The following is a 13,924-nucleotide window of genomic DNA, read 5'->3' on the forward strand; positions in this document are numbered from 1 at the left end:
GGGCGGCCTTAGCAAGCCGTCCTTAGGGGTCAGCTCAGCCAATGGTTTGTTAGGCAGTGCCCCCAGGGCGGGGGCAGTCTCCCTCGGTGGGAGTCCTTGGGACCCGCCCCAGTTTGCTCCCTAGCCCTCTTCACCTGTGCGGTCGCCCCTTGACACCTGGCAAAGCTGTACACTGAGGAGGGGACTGAAGGGGAAAAGTTGCAGGAAATGTCTGGCTCCTGCACACGCTTTGCAGCTTCTCACTTTGAGCGAGTCTGGGGTGTTTGGGGCTGACGCCCAGGCGCTCTGACAGGTAGACTCACAGACAGGTAAAGCTGGCCACGCTAGGTCGGACCCTGAATTCAGGAGACCTTCTGCTGGCATGAACGTCCACGTGAAGATGCTGTGGCTGGAACATTGTGACCTGACCATGACCTGACTGACCTGTGTGGACAGCTGCAAGAAGGGAGGATCTGACACCAAGAAGCTTGCAACAACTAACCATGCCTTTCTCTCACCTAACTTCAAAAGGGCTTTGAGACCTTTCTCTGCTCCAAACTCTCAACGCTTTCATTTTGTTTGTACCTTGGGCACATGAACTTTGTTCAGAAACAAGATGATGAGCCAGGCAAGAGTCTGTACCCCTGGCGGGTCCACCTTGGCCAGGGCAGCCCCTTCCCCAAGTTCCCAGCACCTGCAGGAGTTCATTTTGCCTGGTGGAATGGGAGGGCCTCTCCCTGACCAGAGAGAAACGCCTTAAGCTGCCATCCACATCCGGTGTCACTTGGGTAAGTCGCTCCAGCTTGGGCAGGCTGGGAATTCTCTCCACTCCATTTAGGCTGCTACCTTCGTGGGAAGTCAGCCACTCTGTGACTGTTCTCTTCCAAGAGCTGGGCCTACCTCTGTTTGGAGGCTTCCTTCTGGGAGAGGAAATAAAATTTTAGACTAAACTTCCTCTGATTTTCTGCCTGTGCAACCGGAGCTTATTATTTGTGTGTATCATTTTAGGGTGAGCCACTCCAGTTTGTGCCTTTGTGGGACCATATGTTTGCTGTTTGTACATATCAGTAAGCATTGGTCAGTTGAGATGTCTTCGATGAATAATGGGGCTCACATGTGTATCATATCATTTTTGATGAATAATGGGGCTCACATGTGTATCATGTCATCTTTGATGAATAATGGGGCTGGCAAGTGTATCCATAGCACATGGGACACGAGAGTATCCTTCCCTATTGTGTTGGCTTTTGCCTCTGGCGGAGTGTTTGTTGGGATTTTCTCCTTACCAGCCTTGGTCATTTTATTCAGCTTCATCTCTGATGGGAACAGAGATGGTTTGGTGTTGGCTGGATTGGTTGGTGTTCTCCCCTTTTGATTGATGGGGCATTGGTTAGGAATCTCTCTTTTTGGTGCTAAAAAAAAAAACAGGATCCTGAGAGACCATTTTGCATTGCATTTGTTTGCTTGTTATCTGAGAACACGGGCTGTGAATAATTAAGTATGGATAATCAGAGCCCTATTCCATCTTACAGCCCCCCTAGCATATATTTTACAAAACTGGGAGATCTTTAGTATGTTCCTAGAAAGAGAAAGATATTCTTTAGACTTTGAAGAAAATTGGTTAAGAGGAAACTCTTTGGAAATTCCAAAGCTGATTCCTTTTGCATATGCAGTTAGAGAAAACTGGCTTGATAAAGCCAGTTTTCTCTAACTGAGAGAACCAACTGTTATTTTTTGGTTTTGCACTTGCCAGGTGAATTGCCATGACACGTGAGGTCATGATTCCCTATCTTTCCATTTGCTTGTTTTTTGTTAAAAAGAGGGATCTTTGAAAAAGTTGAAGAAATTGTTGGACTTCACTTTTTGCTTTTGTCCTGCAGGATTTAGATTTTGCTCTTAGTGTGTACGTTTGCACTTGTCTTGTGTGTAAGTGTGCCAGCTATGGGAAACTCAAATTTGTTTCCTGAATGCAGCCCCTTGAAGTGCATTCTCCAGAAATGGACCACTTTCAGTTGCAAACCATTTCATATGTAAAAGCTGGGTTTTTTTCTTTGTAATATGGCCTGGCCACAACACTCCCAAGATTCAGGAAAGAAGTGGCCAAGTCATGGATCCCTAAACTGTGCCACTATTATGCAATTAGAGCTGTTTTTAAAATAGAGAATAAAATAAAAACTTATAAACTAATAAGTTTTGTATTAAAGTACCCAATCCATGATTACATTTTAAGATAAAGCTGTGAGATCTCTGTCTGGGTATGTGTCTATCATGATTACATGTCTTTGGGTAATACTGCTGAAATTAACTTATAAATGAGCTCTATTTAATTGGCTTAAAATTAAGGACATACAAATTAAATACTTTCTAATATTTAGAAAATTGGCCAAAATGAAATTCAGGTCTTCATGATCTCGGAAGTATTCAGTTCTGAATTGGTGTCGTAACTGAAGCTAGCTGAAACTTGTTGGTTTGATTAATATAGACATGTCTTTAGAGTCATCAATGTTAAATATAATACTTCAGTTGTGCCTAGGTTTACTAGAGTTAAAATAAGGTCTTATTATATCTGGTGCAAATTTATCAGCAAGGAAAATAAATAACTCAATATGAAAACACTTTTAAGGAAAGTAAGATGTGTGTTTTGAACAGAAGAAGGTGTGGGGAATGGAATTGCATCCTGTTAAGGGGGGAAACAAATAAATTGTATCTAGAGCTGGTTGTTTCTGAATGGGAAAAAGAAGGGGGAGTTCTATACATGGTGGGTCAATTTACCTAATTAATGAATTCTGTTAAAAATAGGCTGATGCAAGACTAGATTTGATTCCTCTATGCTAAGAAAACAAGTTTACCTAGAATGCTGTTTTTGATAAGGAATTATGTGAACTTCCTTGCTTTTAAGTGATCTGTATTTGCTCTTTAGATCTCTTCTCACTTTGGTTAAGAAATAAGCGTTGTCTCATGGTGACCTGTTATCTTATTTGACCAAGTGTTTTTAAACCTTTGGATAAACTTCCTATAAAACTCTAATTAATATTCTTTTGACTTCAGCTAACTTTGGGATACTGAGGCACCTCAGAGAGAAATATTTGGTATGTTGAATTACATGGCAGCGTTGTCAAATGAGTGATAAGCCTCCTCAGATTATAGTGTATGGATAATGTTATTAATATAGATATTCTAGAAATTATATAAATTTTGTAAATTGTAGATATGTCCTGGTAAAATGCTATCAGTCATAATTCTGGTTATCTTAAAATGTATGTCACAGCAACTTGATTAAGCTTCTTTTTCAACACATGGTAATCAGATCTTTAATCTTGATTTTTTAAGTCTTCAGTAGACAGTTAAGCTGACGCTCTGCAAAAGTGCTTCATCCTCAACAAGATTCATAGGAAGGGCTTTTTGACAAGCACAGGTCTCTGATAAATTTCAGATTACAGCACTGAACAGGGTAATAAATTAAAAGTCCTAATGGGAAACCTGATGACTTCATAAAAAGTTAACAAAAGGACTGATTATTCACTGAAATGTTGGATGTGGTTATAATGTTTGTAGGGTTTGTCTGGAATAGTACTGGTTTTGTTCTGTGTTCTACAGATATAGTGAAGCCCTTCACCTCAAATTACTCTTGACTTAACAGCAATTTGGTAAATTACACCTCCATGAGTAAAATTGAACTATTTTTTCTTTCTCTCTGGGTGGTTCTTCCATAAACTGGAGACTCAGGTTCTGAGCAGCTTTATCAGGTGAGTGGAAAAGGCCATCTCTTGCCTTGTACCAAAAACTTGATTTGTGGGGACTGAGAAATCCCCCCAGGCAGCATCTGATGGCCAGCTTTTGACTTGGATTTCTCCCCAAAGGGAATTCAGCCTGAGATTCCTGAGGAGTTCCACCACAGCTGGTTTGGAGGAGCCTCCGTGGTCAATGGACAAGGCTTATTTTACAAACACATTAATCTTTTTTAAAATACTTTTTTAGGAGTTCCCGTCATGGCGCAGTGGTTAATGAATCTGACTAGGAACCATGAGGTTGCGGATTCGGTCCCTGCCCTTGCTCAGTGGGTTAACGATCCGGTGTTGCCGTGAGCTGTGGTGTAGGTTGCAGAGGTGGCTCGAATCCTGCGTTGCTGTGGCTCTGGCGTAGGCCAGTGGCTACAGCTCCAATTCGACCCCTAGCCTGGGAACCTCCATATGCCATGAGAAAGGCCCAAAGAAATAGCAAAAAGACAAAAAAAAAAAACTGTTTTAGATTCTTTTTTTTTTTAAGTTTTATTGAAGTATAGTTGATTTCCCATGTTGTGATAATTTCTGCTGTACAACCAAAGTGATTCCGTTTTGCATGTACACACATCCACTTTTGTTCAGATTCTTTCCCCATATAGATTATCAAAGAATATTGAGTAGGGTTCCCTGTGCTATACAGCAGGTCCCCACTGGCTAGTCATTCCGTATACCACAGTGTGCATATGCCAGTCCAAAACCCCCAGTCCATCTCTCCCCCATGCCTGTCCCCTTTGGTAATCATAAGTTTGTTTTCAAAGTCTGTGAGTCTGTTTCTGTTCTTCAAATAAGTTCATTTGTATCCTTTTCTTTTTTTTTTTTTTAGATTCCACATATAAGTTATACCATATGACATTTGTCTTTCTCTATGTGACTTACTTCACTTAGTATGATAATCTCTAGGTCCATCCATGTTACTGCAAATGACATCATTTCATTCTTTTCATGGCTGAGTAATATTCCATTGTGTATATGTACCACATCTTTTTTTTCTTTAAACTTTTTTTTTTTTTAGCGCCACAACCATGGCATATGGAGGTTCCCAGGCTAGGGGTCCAATCAGATCTACTGCAGCTGCCCTCCTACACCACAACTCACAGCAACGCCGGATCCTTAACCCACTGAGTGATGCCAGAGATCAAACCCGCAACCTCATGGTTCCTAATTGGATTCGTTTCTGCTATGCCACGATGGGAATTCCTGTACCACGTGTTCTTTTTCCATTCTTCTGTCAGCAGACATTTAGGTGGCTTCCATGTCTTGGCTATTATAAGTAGTGTTACAATGAACACTGGGGTGCATGTATCTTTTTGAATTATGGTTTTCTCCAGATAGATGCCCAGGAGTGGGATTGCTGGATCTTATGGTAGTTCAAATTTTAGTTTTTTGAGGAACCTCCAAACTGTTTTCCTTAGTGGTCTTATCAGTTAACATTCCCACCAACATTATAAGAGGGTTCCCTTTTCTCTGCACCCTCTTTAGCATCTATTGTTTGTAGACCTTTTTGAGGGGGAGGCTGCCCCTGCAGCATGTGGAAGTTCCCAGACTAGGGGTAGAGTCAGAGCTGCAGCTGCCGACCTACAACCCAGCCACAGCAACGCCAGATCTGCATTGTGACCTATGCAATGCTGGATTCTTAACCCACTAAGTGAGGCCAGGGATTGAACCCACATCCTCATGGATACTACTCAGATTCTTAATCTGCTGAACCACAGCAGGAACTCCTAATGTTTGCAGATTTTTGATGATGACAGTTCTGACTGGTGTAAAGTGGTACCTCATAATAGTTTTGATTTGCATTTCTCTAATAATTATAAAATTGAGCATCTTTTATATTTTTTGTGTCCTCTTTGGAGAAATGTCTATTTAGATCTTCTGCCCATTTTTTGGTTGGGTTGTTTGTTTTTTTGACATTGAGCTGTATGTGTTGTTTGTATATTTTGGGGATCCATCCCTTATTAGTTGCTTCATTTGCAAATATTTTCTCCCATTGTGTGGGTTGTCTTTTTGTTTTGCTTATGGTTTCCTTTTCTGTGCATAAATTTTTAAGTTTAATTAGGTCCCATTTGTATATTTTTGTTTTTATTTTCATCACTCTAGGAAAATTAGCCTTGATTTGGCATATTTGTGGAGATGAGGGTAATTTATGTTTCAATAGACATTAAATTCTAGTTCTGTTAATTGAGGACTGTATTTATGACAGTTATTTTGTTAGTCACAGTTTTGCCCTGATGTTCAGGAGGGAAGGAAAATTATCTAGAGGAATTATTACAGAGCGTAACTATTCATGATGTATGAAGCCATTTACTTTAAGTCTATCGCTAAAAGCACACGTATGGAGTTCCTGCTGTGGCACAGTGGGTTAAAAATCCAACTTCAGCAGCTCAGTTGCTACAAAGGCACAGGTTTGATCCCCAGCCTGGCACAGTGGGTTAAAGGATCTGGCATTGCCACAGTTGTGGCATAGGTTGCAGCTGTGGCTCAGATTCAATCCCTGCCCCAGGATCTTCCATATGCTGTGGGTGTATCCATTAAAAAAAAAAAAAAAAAAAAAAAAAAGGAAGAAAAAAAAGGCACGTGTACAATGCTAGTGTGACAATTGGATATAAGTGATTAAAATGCGTGGGCTATAAAGTATTTCCCCATTAACATACCTCTGAGCCTGTTTACATCATCTGGTCAGTTTTCCCTTAACATGAATATTTAGGCAAGTGTGAAGGATGTCTAGCACCACTGAGAGACAGGATCTAGACTCAGAGCAAACAGCTAAATCACCCCAGCAGCAAGGGACATGTTTTGGTCTGTGGAAGGATTTGTAATTAAAAAGGGAGATGATTGAAAAAATCTACCCGTACTTTGAAGTATGGGGAAGTCATTTGGGCTGACACATGATTTAACTTAAACTTTACTCACCAGAGTGGTCTGTTCTGTGGCCTTTGGACATGTATTATACATCTGCCTTAGCCATTGAGGAGGGGAATACATTTGAAAGTCGAAAATGGAATAGCTGTGGCTCAGACCTCCAAGGTTAAACTAGGTGGCCATTGTGGTTGTGATTTCAGGCACGTCCTTGTGTTGCTGAGAACTTGAATTTTCTGAGCTGTGTCAGGCTTCAGATGCCACCAGCCACTCTCACAGCAGTGCCTGCTGGCAGATGGCAGCTGCTGCCTTATGACCTCAAGGTCCCCTCTTGTAACTATTACATTTTTAGACAATAAAATAGTTTTAGATCAGATGTCAGGAGAAAAAGGAGACATGCGTAGTGGCCAATAGCTCCTGTTATGTATTTGTTAATACCACATCAGAAGTTAAAACTTACATAGGTAAAAGTAGACAACCAGCCACAGGTCTCCCCCAGAGGGCCAGGTGCAGACTGGTTTCCAGGCTTATTCACCTCAATTCCTCAGGAAGTGAGATCTTTATTAATACAAAATGTGGATCCAAGACTTGGAACTTGGGAATATTCCTGATTCAATGTGCATTCCCCAAATCAAGGTAAGCCTACACCCCATTTCAGTAGGAAGTATCCAGAGCTGTCATCTCCCCATTCCCTGAAAGATTTGGGGAAGGATGAAATAGGATTGTAAGTTAAATCCGAGTCCCCTTAAAACTGAGTTCCCCCTGTGAGTTTATGATGAGCCTCTCTATCCAAAACTATATCTCCCTCCTTGTCCACTCTGGTTCTTTTCAAGATTTCTTTGGTTTCAAAGAAAAATGAGGAACTGTAATAGGGCACCCAGAGAGAGCACCCAGCCCTTTGCAATCCCACTCCACCAAGGGTCAGCATGGCAGTGGTCCCCACCTTGGCAATCTCCTGGGGTGGGGGTCAGAGGGACCCAGCAGCCCCCATTTGCACGCTGGCATCCTTCACCTGCACAGTCACTGTATGAGGCCTGGAGGAGCAGTAGCTGAGGAAGGGACTGAAAAGGAAAAGCTGCAGCAGTATCAGAGGTTCTTGCTTTGGGTGAGTCTGGGGTGTTTGGGGTGGCCAGGCAGGCACACTAACAAGTAGACCAGCAGACAGATGGAGATGGTGATGCTCAGTCTGCCCGAGAACTAGAGGGACCCTCTCCTGGCATGAATGGCCATGTGAAGATGCTCCAGCTAGAACATTATGACCTAGCCGTGGCCTGTCCTCTGTGGACAGATGCGAGACCAAAGGTTCCGACACCAAGAACTTTGCAGCAACCTAACCATGCCCCTCCCTCACCTGGCCTTTAAAAGGGCTTTGCTGAAAGCCTTTGAGGAGTTCGAGGTTTTTTTAGGGGCACCAGCCGCCTGTCTCCTTGCATGATCCTGCAATAAGCCTTTCTCTGCCCCAAACTCTGATGTTTTGGTATTGTTCGGCCTCACAGTGCATCAGGCATATGGACTTTGTTTGATTACACTTTCACTCCTTGAATATATTCTTTACCTTGTGGGCTTCACCCATCGGGACATTAACAAGAGTGAAGCTAGCTAAGGCCTCAAGGGGGCTCATGTTTTGGGTTTTACCCTCTTTCTGCTGTTGGAGCCCAGCCTCCATGTGAAGAAGTGGAAGCTAGCCTGCTGGATGCTGAGAAACCACTGGTCCCATCAGACCAGCTGCCCCCTCACCTCTGCCAATATCCCAGGCAGCCCTCGGCCAGTTATCAACTGACCACAGATGCATGAATGAAGCCAGTTGAGCTCAGCCAAGCCTCACCCAGAGAGAAGAACACCCAGTCAGTGCCTAAGCTAAATAAATGATTATTGTTTTAAAGCCCCATAATGGTTAGGGTGGTTCACTGCCAAGCAAAAATTAGCTAATGCAGTGAATGTAAGGATGAATGATAAACACAGAAGTGAGTTCAAGAGGGGAGAGCCCACTGCTGCTTGTCAGTGTAAATGATCAGAGGTTTCTTTTGAGACCTAGGCTTTTTATATTCAAGAATAAAGCTGAATTTGCTATTTTATGGAGGAAAAGGCAGAAGTTATATTTTTATCTTTTCTCCCCATAAGAATCTTCCTCTTGGGATAGATACAAATTCTCATCACACTTATTTCCTAATTGAATTTCAAGTCTTGGCTGATAACTGGTCACTAATTAACACGAAATTGCAAATAAAATTTTTCTATTAAGAACACACAGACATATACACACACACCATGCTGGCAGATGCAGAATTGTGCCTCTTCTTTCAGGGTCATTTATCTGGAAGACTGTGTAGCATGGTCTGTTTGAGCCAGAGCTCTGTTTACTGTGGATTTCTGCCAAGATAACCCTTGGCATTCTTCAAAGATTTCTCTTTTAACAAGAGCATCTCTATAATGCAATATGCTTTCAAGGAGTTGAAATATAACCCTGATAGAATATAAAGATAACTTCTTGTAATAAATAAATACAGCACTATTTCCTGTGCTCTTTGAGAACAAAACTTAAAAGAAAACAGTTTTTAAAGTCTATTCGGAAAGAGGTATATTCCTGACAACACTCTATAACTTTTTCCCATTGCACAGTCTTAGAAATCAAGGGAGAAATAGATTATGTTTAAAAATAAATACATAATCAGCTTTGAAAATAAGAGGTGTTTTGGGTAGATCAGAGGGAAAGTAAGACTATACCATACAAACTGCAAACCCAAGTAGGAGAGGACTTCTGTAGAATACAGGGGCACTTGCAGCCTAGAGGTAGCAAAGGCAAGAGGAAGGGAGGACCAAGGTATGGTGGCTTCTGGATCACTGGCTGGGATAAGCCAAACGGTTGACTCCTCTTCCCCTTCCAACTCTCTGCAGGGCTAGACAGTGCCCAATAGGACCATCTCAGAAGGATGGTGACCAAAAGGGGCACTGGAACTTGCTCGTGTCCAGAAGACATCATGCCACACTGTGCCCACCTGCGACTCCCAAACCTTCAGAGTGGCCACAGTCCACCTCACCTAAAAGCAGATTCCCCCTATGCAGCATAATGAAGGAATCCATGAATGGGGGACCGTGGAAAAGACAAAAGATTCACAGAGTCAGGGTTATAGGAAATCAAGGCAAGAATATGCAAATGTTTGAGTGGATCAACAACTGGAAAAGGGGCAGGAAACTCAACAAATTATGAAACAGAGTTAATATGGTAAACAGAAGAGGACTTTGGAATGATTATTGTCCCTATTCTCAGACAAGTCTAAGATATTGTGTAGCCATAAAAATGCTCAATTGGAGATCTAGGGCATTTTTTAAAGTGTACCATTGAAATTAACAACTAAGTAATGGGCTTAAAAGTAAAATAGACATTGGTGTATCATAAATCAGTGGCCTGGAAGGTTTAGGTGAGGAATTCTGATTTTTTTTAAAAATTATGAGCTATATAAGAAAAATAAGGGTTTGGAGGAACAAGTCAGAAGTCAACATATATCTAATAAGAATTTTAGGAGAAAACAGTGAGAGAGTGAGGGTTCTGAAAACAATACTGGAAAAATAAATCACAGAACAAAAGAAAAGCATTGTTCAGGTTGAAGAGGTCCACTTCTGTGTTATTAGCAAGAGAAATATGTGTAATATCTTTCAAAAGATTGAAAATAGGAGTTCCCATCATGGAGCAGTGGAAACAAATCTGACTAGGATCCATGAGAACAAAGGTTTGATCCCTGGCCTCGCTCAGTGGGTTAAGGATCCAGCATCACTGTGAGCTGTGGTGTAGGCCAGCAGCTACAGCTCCGATTCAACCCCTAGCTTGGGAACCTCCATATGCTGTAGTGCGGCCCTAAAAAAGCAACCAAGAAAAAAAAAAAGGGAAAAGTTGAAAACAGATAAAAATAAAAACTATGCAAGGTAAATGCTACCAAAAGAGAGCTGAGAAACAATATTCTAGGCAAATTTAGAATCAGAAAGTGTTAAGAGCTATTTCATACAGATAAAAAGAAACAAGTAACCAGCATAACTGTCATGAACCCTAGGCCCCTGATTTCCCAGATTTAGAATATTCAAACAAAAATGAATAGAAGGACAAAAACTTTAATTCATCCCGACTGATAATAGTGATTACATCTGTGGAGGACAGTAGGATTTGGTTGGGCAATAATGAAGACTTCCTAAATCTATATTATGTGAAGATATTTTTTTTCAAGTTAGATGCATCCATGTACTAATTTTTTTATTTATTTTTTATTAAAGCATAGTTGACTTAAAATGTGCTAATTTCTGCTGTGCAGCAAAGTGACTCAGTCATACATATCTATTCATCCTTTTTTTAAAATACTATTTTCCATCATGATCTATACCAAGAGATTGGATTTAGTTCTCTGTGCTATACAGTTACTGATTTTATTTTTAATACATTTTTAAGATAAAAAACAATTTACATATATGCTTTTTAAGTTGTTCCATTCTCGATAGTATTTTGAATATTTAAGCCAGGAATAATTTCAGTCTTGGCCCAAACTAGCTTTTCTCTTTCATCTAATAAAATTTTTTTTTTCATTTTAGGGCTGCACCTGCAGCATGTGGAAGTTTCCAAGCTAGGGGATGAATCAGAGCTGCAGCTACTGGCCTATACCATAGCCACAGCCATGCTGGATCCAAGCCACATCTGTGACCTACATTGCAGCTTGCAGCAATGCCAGATCCTTAATACACTGAGTGAGGCCAGGGATTGAACCTGCATCCTCATGGATACTAGTCAGGTTCTTAACCTGCTGAGCCACAATGGGAACTCCCATCTAACAAAATCTTGTTTATCTCCACCACACAGACTTTATCATTAAATTTCTTGCCTTTTCTGCAGTTGTTAGGCTTTAAATAAACTTCAGTCGTGTAACTTCAGTCAGAGTATCCTAGATGAAAAAGATTTTTCTTATATTCCAATAGAACATTATTAATAGTATTTAGAAATATGATTTTTAATGAATGCTCATTATGTGGCACTCTATGCATTATCTCATTTAATCTTATCAATAATGTTTCAGAGTAAGTAACATTACAGATCCCTTTCTACAGATGAGGCAACTGAGGTTTTAGGCAGAGTAAGTAACTTGTCCAAATTCTGAGAGCAAGGATTCTTCATTTTAACCACTGTGAACAGGCCTAGCCTCTTAGAACCTGCTCACCATGTTTCCATGATTAATCAATGATTTCACATCCCAGGGACAGTCCTCAAGTTGCAGTCCTATGATGCGATGAGGAGGGACTTGAGCCAGAGAATTAGAAGGGTTAGAGTAATTTTAAACCTGTGAGAACCTCAGCAATCATTTTACAAGTGAGAAAAATGAAGCCCAACAGATGAACCTATCTACAGAAAGAAATAGACTCACAGACATGGGAACAGACTTGTGGTTGCCAAGGGGAAAGAGGCAGGAGAGGGATGGACTGGGAGTTTGGGGTAAGTAGATGCAAACTATTATGTTTAGAATGGATGAGCAATGAGGTCCTACTGTGTATCACAGGGACTCTATCCTGTCACTTGTGAGAGAACATGATAGAAGATAATATGGGAAGAAGAATATATATATATATATATATATATATATATATATATATATATGTATGTATGTATGTATAACTGGGGCACCTTGCTGTACAGCAGAAATTGACAGAACATTATAAAGCAACCATAACAACAAAAAAATTATTTTAAAGAAAAAAAGAAAAGAAAAATGAAGCCCAGAGAGGTTAAAGAAGTGGCCCAAGTTCACAGAGCTAGATCCTGAAACAGCTAGGATGGAAACTCAGCTCTCCTGGATCCCAGTGCAGCCCCATGGAAAGTAACATCAAACGACTTGGCTCCTGCAGCTTCTAAGCAGTCCCCTTCCACATTCTTCCCTGCAACACTTCCAGCAGCACTGTCCCTTCTGGAGCACCTCATGGGGTGCCCTTCCATGTCTTAGAGACCAGCTCGTAAATCACTGCAAGGAGTATCTTTAAGTGAGCCACAGGGACTCTCTGCAGGTGGCATTTTTTTCATTCTTATTAAAGTATAGTTTATTTACAATGTTGTGCAAATTTCTGCTGTACAGCATAGTGACCCAGTCATACATATATACATTCTTTTTCTCATACTATCTTCCATCATGTTCTATCCCAAGATATTGGGTATAGTTCCCTGTGCTGTACAGTAGGATCTCATTGCTCATCTATTCTAAAAACAAAGAAACCTAAAAAAAAAAAAAAAAAAACCTAGACAGAAACTCTTATGTTTAGGTGGGGTTTTGTTTTGTCTTGCTTTGTTTTTGTTTTGTTTTTTGTTTGTTTTTTTTGTGTGTGTGTTTTGGGGGGTTGTTTTTTGTGAGTTTTTGTTTTTTTATTTTTTTGGTGCTAAAATTGGAGGTGATTCCCAGAGCAGAAAGTAAGACCTCAGACATCCAAAGGAATGCTGAGGGGAGAAAACCAGAGAACAATCACAGATGGAGAACAGAAAGATCCTGAAAATCCAGAAGGTAGGAGAGCTGGGGCTGTGGGTTCAGATACAACACTCAGAGGATCTGAATGAGGACAGTCCTAGAACCTTCTGCTGTGATTCCTGAGCAGTTTCTCCTTGTGCTCTTGTGTTTCCTCATGCTTGAGCAGTCACAGGTAGAAATATCTAATCTTGGAGTTCCTGTCATGGCTGAGTGGTAACGAACTCGTCTAGTATCCATGAGGACATGGGTTTGATCCCTGACCTTGCTCAGTGGGTTAAGGATCCGGCATTGTTGTGAGCTGTGGTGTAGGTTGCAGATGCGGCTCGGATCCTGCGTTGCTGTGGCTGTGGTGTAGGCTAGCAGCTGTAGCTCCAGTTCAACTCCTAGCCTGGGAACTTCCCTATGGTGCAGTCACAGCCCCGAAAAGACAAAAAGACAAAAAAATTTAAAAACTAAAAATAAAAAATAAATACCTAATCTTGGCATTTACCAAAGGTATGAGCTATAGTCTATGAGGTGACCTGTAAAGGAAAATGGCTTTTTCTTTCTTTAACTTTTTAAGTGTTCTATTTAAGCTGTGTATTTCAAACTCACAGAATAGTTTCAAAAATGAAACCCAAAATACCTGTGTTCCCTTTGTCTAGTTTCACCAAATGTATTTTGCCACTTCTCTAGGTATTTTTGTCCTCTTTTTTTTCTTGCTGAGACACTTTAGAACTTGAGACATTATAACCCTTTACCTCTAAATGCTTCAGCCCATACATCCTAAGAACAGGGACATTCCCTTCTATAATTACAGTAATTATAAATTATGATTACAAA

The sequence above is a fragment of the Phacochoerus africanus genome, chromosome 3 (genome assembly GCF_016906955.1).
Source record: "Phacochoerus africanus isolate WHEZ1 chromosome 3, ROS_Pafr_v1, whole genome shotgun sequence".
Taxonomy (NCBI): domain Eukaryota; kingdom Metazoa; phylum Chordata; class Mammalia; order Artiodactyla; family Suidae; genus Phacochoerus; species Phacochoerus africanus.